This window comes from Anguilla rostrata, chromosome 15 (assembly GCF_018555375.3).
Source record: "Anguilla rostrata isolate EN2019 chromosome 15, ASM1855537v3, whole genome shotgun sequence".
Taxonomy (NCBI): domain Eukaryota; kingdom Metazoa; phylum Chordata; class Actinopteri; order Anguilliformes; family Anguillidae; genus Anguilla; species Anguilla rostrata.
Window position 1 is genome coordinate 8,239,819 of NC_057947.1, and position 18,601 is coordinate 8,258,419.

Sequence of the window (18,601 nt, forward strand, 5' to 3'; positions counted from 1 at the left end):
TTTTGTCTCATGCGAGAGCTGGCATCACAAAATAATTTGAAAAGAAAACACAGAATGGTCGAATATGAATTCATAGATAATGTGGCGTATGATTTACACCCGTAACAGGGATGTAACTGGCAGCCCTCTAAGTATATATTTTTTGCTTTGATACTTAATATAGCATCCTTAAGAAAAGGAAATTTTATAGAAAGCTTCACAGAGCAAATAACAGAAAAGCAACAAAATTTTATTGCCACTTCACAACCTGACATTCAGCATCCAGTGAGATATAGCCAGAGAAGGAAAAGAATACAGTTCTCTGGTATGATTCAGTGGGCTCATATCCCTATCTGCTGGAGTTTACCTTCAAAGGACTTCAGAGGCTCATATATCAAATATCTATGAGCCCCACACACATATATCTACCAATATGTCCAAAAACATGAAGAAAAAAGGTTATATACCAATCTTAGGAGAATATTTCATAATTTATATTAACATATCTGGCCAGAATGCTTTCATTTGAGGTATTTTTCCATGATTTTTTATTGCGCTTTGAATTAACTCTTTCTCCACTCTGAGCATCTGTTGAGTGCTCATTTGAGCACATGTTTGTAAAGCCAGCAAGAAGAATCCTGTTGTCGCAAGCTACAGTTCATACACAGCATAGATAATAAAAGCAACAAATCTTACAGGCACAAGACAGCAAAACACTGAGTAATAATCGCCATCATACACCAAAAAGAATTTATCATTTCAATAACTGCTGTACCTCAACACAAAGGAAGAAAGTTTCCTGAAGCACTTCCTTACCTTCGCTCTTCCTTACATCTCAGTGCATGAGCCAGGCATTTCATTAGGATACAGATACGATTGAGCTTATCACTACTCAAACCTTTCCATTAGTAACCATTGAGGGAACCTTACAGAGTAGTCTAATAAAATTGATCAAGACGCTGTGCGTCTTCACACTCAAAAAAGAACATCCTGCAAACAAGAAGACATTTGAGCACAGAGCAGATGGTGGTCTCCAACTGCTACCAGCATGGGCAGCCATATTGCAGTGAGACTCTGACTTGGCCTGACACTCAAGCCAATCAGGGATTTTCAGATTTCCACAGAATTATGCTAACACGTTTCTGGGGTTATTGGGCTCTTTCAGCTTCTAAATGAGCACACACAGTTCCAAAGACGAGTGTCCTTCCCTCTTGCTCAATGTGTGCCGAAGCAAGACTTTTGCCATTTGGAGAGTCAGCCATCTTTATTTTTGAGGTTCATTTCTTTCCCATCTGTCAACAGGAAAAAGCCTCTAGCTTAATGACAACAAGGAAGAAAACAAGGGCCTTGAAGTGTTAAGCATGTTGTTTAATGATCGTCTGTCTCACTGTTGTCCGTTCTCAGGGGATTCTCCTGCTAATGACAAAATCAAATCCACCCAAGCAGAGAAATACATGGCCAAGACACTAAACAAAGCATCCTCAGGATCATTGGATGTAACGGGGATTTATATACATACTATACATACGAACTGGTGACAAATTACAGGAAAGAGCTGAATAAATGAGTGGAGAAACATAACAAATGCAGATGCTTCCATACAGGTATACTGCATGATACAATTAAGCAATTAACATCTGATCATGATCTGTGGCATGTATTAAAATGCAGAGCAGGGCCAGTTGACCTTGATTTTGGATCGAGATGGCAAGAGGAAAAAATCTAAGTGACTTTGAAAGGATTCATTATTGGGGCACGGATGACAGGAGCTTCAGTCATAGAGACTGCTTGACTGGCTGGTGTTCCAATAGGAACAGTGACTAAAGTGACATCTGAATTTAGATCTATGGGAAAGACATCCGTAAATAAGGTCGAAAATTGTGGTCAAAAGCTCACGTTCGATGATCGTGATGCGCGTGCATAAGTGTGATGTGTAAGGAAAAACAGAAGAGCAACTCTTCCTCAGGTGACTGAGATTGTCTATGCAGGACGTGATCAGACTGTGTCAGCAAGAACAGTCCGTCGACAACTACATGGAGAAGAATATTATAGTAGGACTGCAGTTCATAAACCCCTCATTACAAAGATGAATGCACATTTGAGAGTTCAGTGGTGCAAAACCCATAGGCACTGGTCTACAGAGATGTGGAAAAAAGTGATACGGACAGAACCTTCAACATATTCTCAAGTGGGCGAGGGCATGTGTGGCGTACACCAAGAGAATGGTACAGGCCTGACTGCTTGACCCCTACAGTGAGGGGGTCTCGTGGCACTTTTATGCTGTGGGGGGCATTTTCCTGGCATGGTTTGGGGGCACTTGTCCCTTTAGAGGGAACCTTCATTGTTTAATTTCAAATCCATTGTGCTGCCAAAACAACTAAATTGTGTCAGTCCAAATAAATGTGCATTGCACTATATATACATTCATACGTTTTTTTAAAAAAACTTTTCATTGTTGTGATAACACACTGAATTCCACACAATAATGGTATGGCCTTGCAGTTTCTTCACATACAGTAGCACTGAATTAATGATTCCATTTACGCAGTCAGTTAAGATAAGCCAGCGCATTGGATGAAATAGCCTAATGTATACTGTCTGAGTGGAATGAAAATGGATACACACGTCATTCCTATTCTGAACCGCTGGAGATTACAGCCGTTTTACTCCATCTACACCATCAACAATCATGCTGCGGGGGCTTTCTTCGCATTATAGCCATTATAGTGTCCATCAGCACAGCGTACTACACAGTGTAGGATAGTTCCGACCTCTATTAATTTACGACGTCAAATAAGACGTTCACAGCTGCGCAGCTTTTTTTAATTATTTTTTTAAAATCGTTGACAGTTTTTTAAAAATTAGGTTGGTTTGACCACCCCCTTACCTCATACGAGTAGACTATACCTGTCATACTAGATGGCCGCTCGTGCCCCCCCCCCCCACCCCCATTCCCATGCATTTCCGTTTCAAAAGAATTAATTGTGTCCGCAAGTGGGTCATTTGAATTTCTTTTTTCATTGACAATTACGTAATTATGATAAATTCAACGAGTTCTGTAACTGTTTAATCAAAGGACGCTACTTGTAGGCCAAAGAGGTTAGTTTCCCATTCACTTCACAATAAATCGGCGAAGAGGTTCACACAAATTATGATTTAAGTCCACAACGCTTTCTCCTCTTTTCTTATTTCAGTTTACAGATCTTGTAATTTTTACACCGTCCGTGCATATGGATCCAGCTCGCTGGAGTGTGCAATAACAGCAATGGTGATATCAGAGATAACAGATACCACAATAGTGTACTAATGGAATGCTATTTAATTATAGTATTATGGTATGGTTTTCCATTTTTTCGCACAGATCGGGTTGGTTGACAAGAACTGTAACCAAGGAAACATATATTGTATTTCTCATTGGCTAATTTAACAATAAGCCTCTCCAATGACAGCCCCATTCTCCTTGCCAATGCCCAATGGAGTGCGGAGCTGCAAAGATCGGTAAGGTGACGTCATGCAGCCTCATACTCCTGAGTGGAAGCACAGAGGAAAGAAGCGACCTCGCCTCCACCATGGAGACGAGTTAGCTTGATGTACTTGTGGGACAAGGTCAGGGTTTCCATGAGAACTACTTGCTGAATGGAAAATCTATATCTTCCGATGGAGTGCATCGTCAAAACACATCGACTACGATAAAAATCCTCCTTACGGTAAGGGCTCGTTTGAATGGAAAACGATTCTGTAAATAACCTACAATTAACTACTCTAGCATCTACCTTGCTGGCTTGTTTAGTTGACGCGCGCCTAGTACGAGGTCTTGTAGCTACTTGCTTAGACAATTATTTCCCAGGTAGTTTCCAGTTGCCTGCATTGTGAACATTTAAAGAAACGAAGCGTATAAATTGGCGTTATACGCCTGAGTCGGAATCCTAATACGAGTCATCTTTCTCCTGTGACAACGACCTACTGCACACCTTTGAAAGACCTTCACTGTAACGTGACATTTAATTCTTGCAGCTTGCCTGCATCGCTCCGAGTTGTAACTTTTATTAAAATACGCTCGATTCGCTTTGAGGGCACGCGCTCGCGTACTGTGCTCGGTTACATTTTAGCGTTGCCGACAGCAATTGGCAACGATATCGAAGTAAATTAATAAAGACAGGTGTGCTATGTTTAGGAATCTCAAGAATGTTACATCCTGTTGGGGCAGGGAAACCAATACCCGAACCTCGACTGTGTCCGCATGGTCGGCTTTAATCATTTCCTTACAATCGCATGCAACTTCCCCCTCGCAATTCCTTACGACCTCTGTATACTATGGATATATATAAAACGTGCATCCTTTCGGTATTTGTCAAATAAGCAACAACCCAAAAACTAGTAGTGTAACTTCTGTCTATGCATTATACATCCTCTATACGATCGAATCCAGAGACTATAGTTTATGCAAGACTGGGAAATACGACGGAACCTAATCGTAGACTCCGCTTTCAAGTATTCAGCTCTGATCTCTGTTTGCAGGGAGAATTCGAGATCGGTGCCTGGAATGCATTTGCTTCAAAAGTTTGTAAAATAAGTTCCGTTCTGTGAATAATAAGAACGCCAATATTATTGTGCGATTTAAAGCATTTCAGGCCTGCAGCAGCCGTATTTTGCTCGACATAATCTGTGCAGTTTCGAGGTAGTTCTGAAAACCGAGGCGGAGGTACGAAAACAGCGCATGTTTGGGCAGATTGGGGTAGACGCCTGTTGAGTGCTAGGCGTGTCGATTTACATCGGAAACGGCTCTGCTGCTTCGCGCAGCGGGACCCCAGCCACTCCACATGAAAAGGGGGGTTTTAGCCGCCTAGCGAGTCTGTACCGACACTCCCAAACAGTCGCGTCATTTACCTTTGAGGAGTTTTGGAAAATCTCTCTGCACTCCTTTGCCCCGATTACCTCCAACGCAGCACTAAAATGGACAGAATATCACACGGGTGTCTGCAGTCCTCGGTTGCCTCCGCTCAGTATTTAGGGCCGTCAGTATTACCTCAGGTCCGATTTCCTTCAGCTTGTCATCCTAACTGGTTTTAACCTTTATACTTCACCTTGAAACATTTAGATAGTTTAAATTACTATATGCTTGTATATGTGTAACTGGTTAAGACAGCATGTTTAGTTTACTGAGTACCAACCTTTGTTTAATATGCTAAACCGAAATGAGGATAAAATAATTTTAATAATCTTGTGAATTCTTTGACGATTGAATTTCCCTCCCGGGATTAATAAAGTAAACTGCCTATCTATCTAATTCCCCTTCGATGTTGAGATGTTATTGCTTTTTCAGTTTATCCTGCATAGGTCACGTCCTCATGCTGGAAAATAAATGTCAAATTCTCTATGGTCTCTATGGCTTGTCTGAACGACATAATATATTAGACGTGTTGTTCGAGTACAGCCTTCAGTGAAAAGCCATATAAATCTATTTGACCATTTCGAAAAGGCAACTCTGGCCAAAGGGCGAGCCGAGAATCGTTCCTCTGTACTGATCTGGCAGGAGTTATTACTGGACCAAGTTCTGTCCCTTGCTGGGAATTTACCACTCCGCAGTGCTTCAGTCTGTTCCACACAGCACAATCCACACAACAGAATCAGATTGACGTGATGTAAAATGATCATTATTGATCATTATTATTTAAAAAAAAAAAAAATCTGTGGCAGGCTGTAGGTGTGCAATGCACACACATGCCTTCAGATTGCTGCACCCTATGGCACTGGAGGTGGGTTGCTTTATTCCACTGATGAAGCCAGTGGTGGTAAGGCCAATAGTGGCTCTGGCCTTGGGCCTGGATGTTCACTGGGTGGCCTCACCCCCATGACCACAAGCAGAGCATGCAAAATCTCTGAAGCCTGTTCTGTCAACCCACATCTATACCTACACGCCTATATATCCGACATTATATTTCACCATGGCAGTTGGTTGTATGAATAGTTGTGAAAGATATCCGAAACCTTCTCATTAATGTTCATTTCCCTTTCGCTCGCGTCGTTTGGGTTTGGCTTTTGTTTTCCTTCGGTGTCGAGTCGCCGGCTCCGATCCAGTAAAATCATTTTTTGGAAGGGAGGGGACCGTGCCGATGGGAACGCACTCCGCAAATAACGCTCAGCGCTTTTCATTTCCCTCACGTCTCCCAGATATCCTGCAACGGCAGGCGCCAACCTAGCCGTCCTTGAAGATGAAAGTGAAAACGAAATGAAACTGAATTTAATAATTTTGGAGAGCTTACCGTTTAAATTTGAAGTGCGGAATCATCCTGGGTGAAAGTACCCATTGTTAGTTTTTGCTGTAATTTGCTAAAAAAAAATGTGCTTCTTTAACCTCTTTTATCATCTGAAGCAGAAGCCGTTTTTGAATCTTGGGTTTCCGGAAAGATATATAATGTTCATCGCACCCTTTGTTTTTCAAAACCAGAACGTCGCCCGCTTAAATCTTTCGACCTATTTGCGTTTGATGCCGTTTTGCATTTGCTTTGCATAACCTCCCTGTTACAGCAGGAATAACTGGCACCGCGAACTTTCCTCTGCTCAGACCGAGGGCTCCTCTGCAGCGTAGCGCTACCCTGCAGATACCCGGATTCACCAGTGAAGATCTCTTTTACCAGCAGGGCCTTCTCGGGCCTGGCCCGTAATTAATTATCATTTCCGGGCGGTCGTTTGGTAAAGTTCCACCACTCCGTCTTGACGACGGGCTCGTTTATTTTTCACAAAGAAGAGGCAGTGATGGCCGCCTCTGCGCTGAATGTCAATGGTGCTGGTGTTGGCTGCGTTCTGAGAGTCACAGCCTATGCTGAGATTCACCGTTTTGCTCGATACATAATCAAGCCTAACTGAAATTTTAAATGTTTTTAAACTGACGCTGTTGAAGGGTATATAATGCACTTTGAAGATTAAGCTGCTGTTTCCATGCTTTGATCAGTCACATACGGAGGTCTGGATAACCATCTAATTTATCTTTGACAGAATAAGGGTACTGCGTTTTTGCACGTGCATGGTCTGGTATACAGTGCTGTGAAGTTTGTTAGGTCAGAATGAAGCTGTATTGTCACCGCTGCTGATTTTTTTGTTTTTTTTTGGTTCGTCTATGCATGGGTTCCCTCCCAGGCCACTCTTACAGTGGAGGTACATTTAGTTTTTTAGGGAAATGTACCCTGAAAGGTACAATAATGCTCCATTTGGGTACTAATAAGTAGCTTTTACAAGCAATAGAGGTACAGATAAATTATGTATTGCTGGCTAGGGGTACGATTTCATGTACCTGTAGAGTGTCACCCCAGTGACAAGGGTTTGTACCTTTTATAGACACCTTTTCATACCCTTCTGTTTTGCTGAGAGTGATGGTAAGATCTTGGGAGTTCACCTCTGAAGTGGCGTGATGCTGAGTTTGACCTTTTGCTCTCCCGTCTTGCATCCCCTTACACGTTTTTCAGTGTAGTTTTCAATGCATTTGAATGCATATGGAACTATTGAAATTGAGGCCATAGCACATGTTGGTTACATGTCACGTACACATATATAGACAGGTTTTTACATTTCGGTATGACCCCTGTCTTTAGAAGTGAGGGAGCATTTGAATTTGAAAGGCCTTTGGGTTTGCTTCACTGTGCACCAGAGTGGATTTGGCCGGTCAGTCGCTGCCTCCCGGTCAGGTCTCGGCGGGTTTCCATGGTGAAATAAAGGATGCGTAAAATGAAACGCTCTTCCGCAGAGCCTCTCTCTCGCGCGCGTGCGGAGGGCGGCGTCTCCGCGGACGAGCCTCGTGAAAGTCATTACCCGCAGCCGGGCTGCCCGCAACGACCGGCCTCTTATCGGAGCGCGCGGATTCGCCGCGAGGCACCGCCGCGGGCCGCGGTGGAGTTCCCCCCCGGCACAGACGCCTCTTTGTGGAGCGGGCCTCCTCGCCGACGGCGAAGGCTCGCGCGTGGCACCGCGCGGTACAGAGCGCAAACGGCCGCCATCCGAGTGCGAGACGAAGCTCTGCGGTCCTGCAGCGATGCCTTATGAAAATGCATCTGTAATCAAAGACGTTGTTGTCCATGGCTTGTTATGTTTTAACAAAAAAAAAAATTTATTTGTGAGTGACAGCAATTAGCCTAGTGCATTCATTACAAAAGAATTCTGTACGGCAATTACTTCTTTGGTCTTGTGTGCGATTAAATATTCCAGCAGAAGATGAGGAAAGCATTGCTTGTCTAATGGGGAGTTGTGCCTTTTTGTAGCTGTGGCCTCCTTTGCCATGCTTCTGTTACAGTGTTTATTAGTTTCCACACCACGGTGTTGGGGGTGTCTCTCGCCCTTAGCGGACGACCTGGACCTGGTCCGGACTTCATGACCATATAAGGGCGCCCCCCCCCCCCCTTTTTTCCCTGCCGCGCTGTCTCTGCCTCCAGTTTATACAACATGGCAGCACAATAGCTGCCACTTCCGTGGCTCGTAAATGCTTTTCGCCAGCTTAGGGAAAGTCAATGGGATTGTCCATATATTTTTTTTTTTACAGTCTATATTCTACCCTCCGGTTACAATGAACAGGATGTGGCATCAGTTGAGCCGTTCAGGAGTTCTTCGAAGCCATTTGCGGGTTTTGTTTATTCAAAGTCCACGCTGGTGGTTGCACAAAAGAGACGAGGGTGACCTTATGTTCAGACCCGAATCGTATTCATTAGGTCTTCCTGCACTTTAAAATGCCAGGATTTAAATAGCAATATGTTTTAATGTAATTTCAGAAGTGCATATTGCGCTGTGAGGAAGGGGAAGCCATTATGAATCTGTTCAGCTAAAGCCGTTCTTCTCTGCTGTTGGCAGTGTACTGTAAAATGTAGATAAGTGTGGAGTTGGAGTGGGGTGGGGGGGGGGGTGCTGCTGGGGGGCTCTTTCGGTTAAGGCACCACACTGTGGTGCACAGATGAGCCTCACCACCTCGGATCGAATCTGGACCGCGCCAGTGGCGACCGTGGGCGGTAGCACCAAAGGGCGAACACGCAGTCGGCGATTGTGTCGCCCGGGGTATTTGAGGGTTTCGGTCCTCGTTCACCACTGTCTAGCGAGCCCCGCTGGTCGATCGGGCGCCCGTGGACTGTATGTCAAAGCTGTCTATGAACGGTTTTCCTCCGACACCGCTCTGCGTGAGATTAGCTTTGTTCTGCGGTGTGAAAAGAAGCAGCTGGCGACACCACGTTTTGGAGGATAATGGCGGTTGTCTACGTCCTTTGCCTGAACGCGGCTGAAGTTGCTAATTTTAACATTCAAAATTTGGTGGGAGAATTGGATTCATGCAGACTTGCGGTGGGTGCCAAATTAATTAATTTTTTTACTTAAAAAAGAAAAGAAAAATAATATTAAATGTAGACCAGTCTGTGTTCCTCACAGAAAGTGGAGGTGCATTTGCGGTAAATGTTGGGATACCGTGCTGCAGCCAGGTTGACTGTTGTGCCTCCGTCACTTTGATTTAACCCGTAATGATTTACGGGCTGTCCGGTGAGAGCGGGTAACACCGAGCCAACAGAGGCGGCGGCCAACTGCAGCGGCTGAACTCTGCGATAACCGAGAAGGCAGCCCCTTATCCGTAAGATTAGAGGCGGCCATTGAAGTCGTAATGGGACCCCACGAGGGAGTTGTGGCCAGATTCCGGCGGTTGGGCCCTTTGCCGTTGGTCCGGGGGGGGGCTTCTGGAGTCTCTCGCATGAAGCCGTACCAGAGATCACCGCACCGTGCGGCAAACCCGCAGTGCGGAGTGAATTTAAAAGTCAAACAGGAAGACGGTCTCTCGACGTAAACGGAGCTGTAAATGATGCACGGAACGATCCCCTGTTCAGTTGGCGTATGCGTCCTGTACACCGCGAGCCTGCGTTAACGGCCTCTATCGCGGCGGTCCGTCAGTTCCCCTGGCACCTCACGGCGCCGTTTACTGATTATGGATGATCGTAGCCGGCTCTCGGCGAGGGGCGGCGCCCTGTATTGAAATCACTGCAGAAAAGGGCCGTTCATTATGCAGAACAAAACTTGGTATTCGATTGCAAAGTGTAGTTTTTATTTTATTTTTTTCCCTTCCTGCATATTGCATTTTGCCAAGAATAAAGCAGTAAAGTGTGGATACCCACACTAGCCGAAGTACAAAAACATAAAAAAAAGATAAAAACCCTCTACCAAAAAAACCCTCCATGGCTTGATATTTGTGAGAGTAGGTGTGTGTACGATAGCTTGTGTACTTATCTTTACAGCTTGGGAGGTATTTTGTTCTTGCAGTCTGAACTAGGGTTGGGTAATAAGCCTTTTCACGATTATTGCCTTCAATTATCCCCCGGGGTGCCGTTAGAACTCCATTTCTCTCCTCTGTGCTTAAAATGAAGGCCCGAGCACTGGAATTAAGGTATTCTGTGTTCGCAGCACGCCAAACATTTCAGGTAAACCGCACAAAGGACTCTTTGTGCAGGCATTTTGTTTGCGACGCGCGGGAAAGGAGCGGCGCTGGTTGTAGCTGCGGAGCCTCCGCTGCGGTTAGCGACGCGGTCGCAGCCCGCGCCTCAGAAAAGCCTCGAGTCGTCTGCGGCGCCAGATCTCTCTCCATCACGCTCCGCTCTGCAGCCACACGTTCGGGCGGCTTGGGCTGAGGACGGCCGCAAGTTGCTGAGTGCTGGAGTTCCTGGAGTACAGCATTAACTTTCCCCATTTCAGTGCTGGGATGGTTCGCGGTATGCCAAATAGGCCATCCGGAGTAAAGAAACACACACACACGCACACACACACACACACACCCGCACACACACACGCCCGCACACACACACACACACACACACCACACACACACACACACACCCCACCACAGCGCACACACACACACACACACACACACACCGCACACACCGCCCCACACACCACACACACACACACACACACACCACACCACACACACGCACACACACCACACACACACACACACACACCACACACACACACCACACCCACACACACCACACACACACACACCACACACACCACCACACCCACGCACACACCACACACACACCACCACACACACCACACACACGCACACACACCCACACACACCACACACACACGCACACACACACGCACACACACGCACACACACCACACACACACACACACACACACGCACACACACGCACACACACGCACACACACCGCACACACACACACGCACACCACACCACCACACACGCACACACACGCACACACACACACCCACACACACCACACACACCACACACACGCACACACACACACACCACACCGCACACACACACCGCACACACACACACACACACGCACACACACACACACCACACCACGCACACACACACCCACACACACCGCACACACACGCACACACACGCACACACACACACACACACACACACACAGTGTTTCGTAGGGAGCTGGAAAGTATTGCAGCACATTGCTGCCTAAGCATACGTCTTGCAGTGTTTAGACAGTTCAAATTAGCGTTGCGCAATGGCGCGACGTCCCGCAGAAGCCGAACGCTGTTTCAAGACGGACGACTATTAAGCGCTGACCGCGATTAATGCTGAAGCGCGGATTTAAGGACAGGCACGTTCACGCCTCGGAAAATAGGTTAGCCCTTTATTTATTTAAATGGGCTGCCATGGTTACAGGGCGGAGGGGCGGGGGAGCGGGGAGGGGCACTTTTGGGTTAGGTAATTCACTGCTGATTTCAGTGGACGGGTAGATGCCTGTCTGAAAGCCCGCGCCGGTCAGATCCTGGCCAGCGGGAGATAACATTGAGCACAAAGGCGCGTCAGCTCTTTGGGAGATTAAGCCACACAATGGATTTCTGTCCAGCGAAACAAGCCCCCCTCAGTGCAGTCATGCCGAGCGCTTTTTGGGGAGCCACAAAATGGAGGGCCGAGTTCACGCCACCTGTCCTGTTAGGCCCTGGGAGGAAGTGCGTTTAAACTGTTGGGGCGACATAGCTCAGGAGGTAAGACCGATTGTCTGGCAGTCGGAGGGTTGCTGGTTTAAACCCCGCCCTGGGCATGTCGAAGTGTCCTTGAGCAAGACACCTAACCCCTAACCCCTAACTGCTCTGGCGAATGAGAGGCATCAATTGTAAAGCGCTTTGGATAAAAGCGCTATATAAATGCAGTCCATTTACCAAAACTGCGGCTACCCGGATAAGAGGAGGCGTTCTCATCACCTGCTAAGCTGTCGTCTACTGCGGAACTTCCATAGGAGATGTGGGAAAGTCGTGGTGTTGTGGTTTTTGAAACCGTGCGAGAGTGTTATGGGTAGGGTGGGTTTATCGCAAGGGAGCCTGGCCTTGCGTCTCACGTGAGGCGATAAAACCGAAGGTGAAGGGATTCCTGCGCTCTGATTGGACGAGAGCGCCTCAGGAGGCTGGACATGCTATGACATGGCACGATACATGGAAACTGTTGTGCTTTGCTCCAGGTTCACATACAAGCCTTTCCCCGCCAAATGGTGGAATCTTTTCGCTATATAAAAACAAACTGCTGACCAAACAGTTTTTAAGACATTTCTCTCTCATTTTCCCTCCTGCGCAGCACTAAACTGATCAGTATGTTTGTGTTAAATTAACACTGATAATACAAATCTTTGTGTGTCTGAGTGCCTTAATTAGTTCATCATAATGTAATTGGTTTCCTGTGTACGACTGGCTCCTCAAGAGGCTCTTATTATTTATCGCTTCTGAAGTCCTCTTTTTAGGGTCTTAAGAAATAGTTGCTTTTGAGGTCTTAATATAAACGGAAGGCCTCAGACTGAACAGCACCAGGGGAAACTTAACACGGCCTGATGAAATCAACCTTTCAGCCTAACCTCTTTATACGTAATCCTCCTGGAGCAGTCTGAACGTGAATCCTTCCCTCTTCAGTTCGGTTCTAAGACACGCAGCTCGCGCTCGTGCTAGCCTAGCTTCTCGTGCTCTTGGAGGCTCGCTCGAAGCTCTGTTTCTCCCCCGCACATGCTCAGAAGGGAAAACTGCTCGCGAGGCCTGTAATTACAGCTTGTTGCTTGCGGTGGAAACACGCCTGCCGGTTGCTGCGAGCCGCTAAGCTAATTGCAGGCGCAGATACGGGTACAAAGGAATCCCGAAAAGCACCTATGTTTTTATGTGAAACTGGCCCGGCTTTAAAGACCTGGAGGTTTGATACGGCTTATCCCCCTCTGATAAGTGCCAGTGCCCTACATTGCTTGGTAGGCAGGACGCTGATATTTCCCCATATACGGGGCTGGTGACTGGAATAGCTCCATTCCAGACCTGGTTTGTTGTAATTTAAGGGGGTAGGGGAAGCGTAGCAATGCTGTGAAGTGTGCCTCTGCAGAGTAAACAAGCACACGTATTTCACCAGGGCGCGCTCTGCGCCGCTGTAGCTGTTAGCGGCTTTGCTTGAGAAAGCGGCCTTCCGCGCGCGGACGTGGCCCACGTAAATCAGCGAGGCTCCGAAAAACCCGCCTCCGGACGGGGGGTAACGTGAGGCCGGCGAGCGCGTGTCTGTGGAAAACGCCGGAACCTGGAGGCGTCCGCTCACCGCCGCACCGGGGACGAGACTGACAGCCGCGGCCACGCCTCGGTGAATTTCGCCTTCGCCAGGAATCCTCTCCTTATCTCCGCGCATCTCCCCCGGCGGTAAAACCAGATACAGCTTTGACGGAGCCAGGAGAACGCCAGACTGTAGCTTACTGTAACTCCGTCGTCGCTGCGGTGCTGACGGTCTGTATGTGATGGCAAGCGGCCGATTTGTTAAAGTTCTCGGTTTCCCCGCTCCGTGTTTTAAGTGTGTGTTGTTGGCAGGAAAAGGGCTCATATCGTTCCCCGGGGTGTGTTATTCCAAGCACTTATATGGCCAAAGATCCTCTGTTTGATTCCTGTCAAACAGCTGCACCTTACCTCCTCGGAGTTGTTTATACAAAGAAAATATTTTGTTTCTGTAAGACTCACACGAGGGTGGGTATTTATGAAGTTCTCTGTGTTCTTAAATGGTCTGCCTGTATGGAGCAGTTTGTTTTAAGCCAAATATAAATGATTAAAACATGATATTCTATTTTAGCATTGAGCTAGCTATTGTAGCACCTGGAAAAGTTTGAACAGGGTCGCGGTGCAATGCAGTAAAGTGCCGCTGTACAAGGCGTCCACTTTTTAGGTCAAGGACTGTTTTTGTCTTTTTGCAGCGCGTGTGAGTGTGTGTGAAATGGAGCGATTCTCCAGAAATACCCTGAGGAGAAACGCGGTGATGTACACTGTGTCACTCTCTAATTTGTGGGGCAGTATGTCCTCAGGGCACACATTTCTGTGCTCACCTTTGATGAAAGGACAAGTTCAACCTCAGTGCTGTAAACGTCACACACACCCTGTTCCACCTCAGTGCTGTAAACGTCTCACACACACCCTGTTCCTGTTCCACCTCAGTGCTGTAAACGTCACACACACCCTGTTCCACCTCAGTGCTGTAACATCTCACACACCCTGTTCCACCTCAGTGCTGTAAACGTCTCACACACCCTGTTCCACCTCAGCCCTGTTCCACCTCAGTGCTGTCACATCTCACACACCCTGTTCCACCTCAGCCCTGTTCCACCTCAGTGCTGTCACATCTCACACACCCTGTTCCACCTCAGTGCTGTAACATCTCACACACCCTGTTCCACCTCAGTGCTGTAACATCTCACACACCCTGTTCCACCTCAGTGCTGTAAACGTCTCACACACCCTGTTCCACCTCAGTGCTGTAACATCTCACACACCCTATTCCACCTCAGTGCTGTAACATCTCACACACCCTGTTCCACCTCAGTGCTGTAACATCTCACACACCCTGTTCCACCTCAGCCCTGTTCCACCTCAGTGCTGTAAACGTCTCACACACCCTGTTCCACCTCAGCCCTGTTCCACCTCAGTGCTGTCACATCTCACACACCCTGTTCCACCTCAGCCCTGTTCCACCTCAGTGCTGTCACATCTCACACACCCTGTTCCACCTCAGTGCTGTAACATCTCACACACCCTGTTCCACCTCAGTGCTGTAACATCTCACACACCCTGTTCCACCTTAGCCCTGTTCCACCTCAGTGCTGTAAACGTCTCACACACCCTGTTCCACCTCAGTGCTGTAACATCTCACACACCCTATTCCACCTCAGTGCTGTAACATCTCACACACCCTGTTCCACCTCAGTGCTGTAACATCTCACACACCCTGTTCCACCTCAGCCCTGTTCCACCTCAGTGCTGTAAACATCTCACACACCCTGTTCCTGTTCCACCTCAGTGCTGTAAACGTCTCACACCCTGTTCCTGTTCCACCTCAGTGCTGTAAACGTCTCACACCCTGTTCCTGTTCCACCTCAGTGCTGTAAACATCACACACCCTGTTCCACCTCAGTGCTGTAAACGTCTCACACCCTGTTCCACCTCAGCCCTGTTCCACCTCAGTGCTGTAAACGTCACACACCCTGTTCCACCTCAGTGCTGTAAACGTCTCGCACTCCCTGTTCCAGCTCAGTGCTGTAAACGTATCGCACTCCCTGCATCAATCTCATCTGAACATACCAGCAAGGAATCTTTCTCGCTGTTCCGTTGCAGGTGATTTATAATTCAATTATAGCCATCTGTGTAGATCCACTGGTTTCTACCTCTGCTCCCCTGCTCTACACATACAGCTCCTGGCACTGCTCGGTGGAGTCGGGTCTTGGGAAAGCAAGAGCATTTTTCAATATTCGTAAGGTTGCTTATAAACCATATCTGCTCATATAGCAGCTTCTCCTAGTGTATAATGGAGTGTGATGCTTTGCTCCCTGACTGTGTGAAGGTTGAAAACAGTACTGGGCAATGGTTGGAATGGTTACTCATGCTGCCCACTGCTCCAGCCAAAAGCTAATCCTGGGTTCAGATTTATTTCCAGTCTTCCCACTCCCTGCCCAGATGATCCGAGGGATTTCGGTCATCGACTGGACAATGGCCAGTGTTTCCATTTTTCCTTAATGCCCCCAGAGTGCATGTTTCTCTTAGATGGAAGCCTCTGACATTGGGACGGTGACGTTTCTCTCTCCTTCATAGCTTCAGCTTTACTCTCTCATGCATGTTTGTGATCACAGATGATCTCTGACACTTCCCCGTATTTGTGACCTCGTCGTGGAGTTGCAGGGTTCGCTCGAAAGTCTTGTTTTTCGGCGAGGTCACGGACGGTCAGCGGTCGCTGTGGATCGCAGTGACCGGGTTCGAGCGCAAGGGTCGAGCCCAGAGCAACGACCTCTCGTTCTCCCTCGTCCGCCGCTCTTTCGCTGGCGGAAGCCTGGAGAGATGAAGGGCTGTGGGGTCGAGAGCTTTGCTAAGGAAAGGTGAGCGGGGGTGGATTGATCATGGAGCGAGCGGAAGGCCTGAGCAGGGCCTCCCTGTGTAAGTGAAATGCGTGCTGCCCGCGCCGCGCGTGCTAACGGGCCTTCGCTACATCGAGCTACTCCTTGTTAAGGTCACCCGTGACAACTCCAACTGCCAGGAAAGCGCCGGGAGGGCACCGTTGGGACCGCTCACCGTGGCAACAACTTGGGTGTTTACAACAGGCCGAACAAGACCGAACGTTTGGAATAACACAGGAGGAATTTAAAAATGGAATAAAGAGACTTTGGCTTGGCTGCCACACACCGCTGTGTAGACGATGGCTGACCCCCCCCCCCCCCCCCGCGCCTCCCCCAGCTTTTATGCGCTTGTAATGTTTGCTCCGCCGGAATATCGATGATGTCAGAAGATGGGGAGAGAGAACCTTGTAATCCTTCTGAAATCTTTCTGAAAGACAGCGAGTGACATCTTTGACTTGAATTATGCAGCAGAAGAAAGTGAGAGAACAATGGTTGTGGATGAAGAGAGCTCATAACGCAGAAAAAAAGGCAGATTTCGTCAGGGTCTGGGCGCACGCGGCCGAGAAGGCGAGCCGCGAACCCGAGGAAGGACGGTCGCCCCGCGATATAAGAGCGCCGGGCTGAAAGGAGCGCGGCAGATGGTTGCTTTTATGAGCATTAAATGCAATCTCTTGCTGTCGGGAGTAAGTAAAAGCGCTTCTGCGGCCTGTAATTGTGACTAACATCCACGCCGCTGGAATAAAAGGCAGCGCACTGCTCCCTGACCCCCCCGTAGAGCGCCGCGGTGCCTAATATTCGCCGCTAATGCCCCCCTCGCCGCTACCGAGCCCTTCAGCCTCTTCCTTACCATCTTTACACGTTTCTTCGCGCTGCTGCCCCTCCTCCCCCCCTTTCACAGAAGCCAAAATTTTTCACTGTTCTTCTGGGTGTCATGATAGGGATGGGGAGGGGGGGAGGAGGGGTGGAATTTGGCTTCCAAGATGCCCTTCTGCCAATGTCATCCCAACCCCCCCACCCCGGTTGCGTCTATCGGCACTCTTGTGTAATATTTGCACGCGGCCGTGAGCCTAAAGTGTTGCCATGGCGTCCTTAAGCTCCTACGTTAGTTAGTTTTATTTTTTTTCTCGAGTGTTTGCACTCAGAGAGCCCGTGGTCTTCTGGGTGAGAAGGTCACGGCTGCATTATCTCTAAATAGCTCTGCTTGGGAATAAAGAGTTATGCAAGGCGGGCTGTCGTCCCCGTTACGTCAGAGCCGACAGACCTTCGGGCGAACCGCCGCTCTTTCCCTCGTTAACGGCGGCTGTCTTCTGCCTCGGGGCGGGCCGGACTCTTTCCTTATCTCTCATCTGCCCTTTTCGAAAATGAACGATGAATAATGAAAAGGTACGGCTTTTCCAAAGAAAACGCATTCCGGTTAATTTGAGTATGTTTACGCAAAACCCCCTCCCTGCGCCTCGGATGTAATAACTTGCGAACGGTGCAGGTTCTCTCCACTGCGTCTCATTTCACCTGTGAGCGAATCCCAGGGTTATGCAGTGTTAAATGGGACCGTAGCGTGGCTGCGGGTGTTTTCACAGTGAAGCTCCATTTTTGAACATTCGGTTTTACCGGATGTAGGACACGCCCCCGTGGCAGCTCATTAAGGCTTTGATTTTGACGAACAGGAGCGTTTGTCATCAGCGGGAGGTTGTAATTAAGGAGAGGGCGTTTCCTGTGACGTTTACAGTTTCCCAGGAAGTAAACCTCTGTGGCCGCCTTTCACGGCTTCCGTGGCCACCGCAACCGAGAGGACCCTGCTGACCAAAAGAGAGAGAGACAGGCAGCCTCCAAAATAAGAGTCTGGGTATCCCCCCCCCCCACCCCGGGAAGCTTGGGGAAGGCTCGGTTCATTTGAAAGAGGAGTCTGGATTAGTGACCACAGTGCTAAGCTTAATGCGCTCTGCTACGTCACTGTCTTTATTACGAGTGTTATAATGTCACTGGGCACGAAGACGCGTGTAAACGAACGGCGTGGCGTACCCGCTCTGGAGACGACCGAAAAGATCCGTTTGCCGGCCGTCTTCCTCCTCGCCGGCGAATCCCGCCAATGAACTTAGCGCCGCGCTTCCCTTGTGATGAGCGAGCCGACGGCGCCGCGCGCGAGCGTGACTGATCGTTCGACAGGAGGCCGTTCGTCTCCAGATATGAAACGGGTCTGAAATGGGCGGGGCCCGGCGAG

General features: G+C 48.3%; 1 protein-coding gene across 1 annotated transcript in view; it reads left to right on the forward strand.

Annotated features, from left to right (window-relative positions):
* Window positions 1–3,497: 3,497 nt before the first annotated feature.
* Window positions 3,498–18,601, forward strand: part of LOC135241268 (plakophilin-4-like) — an 87,706-nt gene continuing 72,602 nt past the window's right edge. Inside the window, exon 1 of the mRNA XM_064311501.1 lies at window positions 3,498–3,686. The gene's annotated coding sequence lies outside the window, so the exon portion shown is untranslated. The remainder of the gene's footprint in view (window positions 3,687–18,601) is intronic.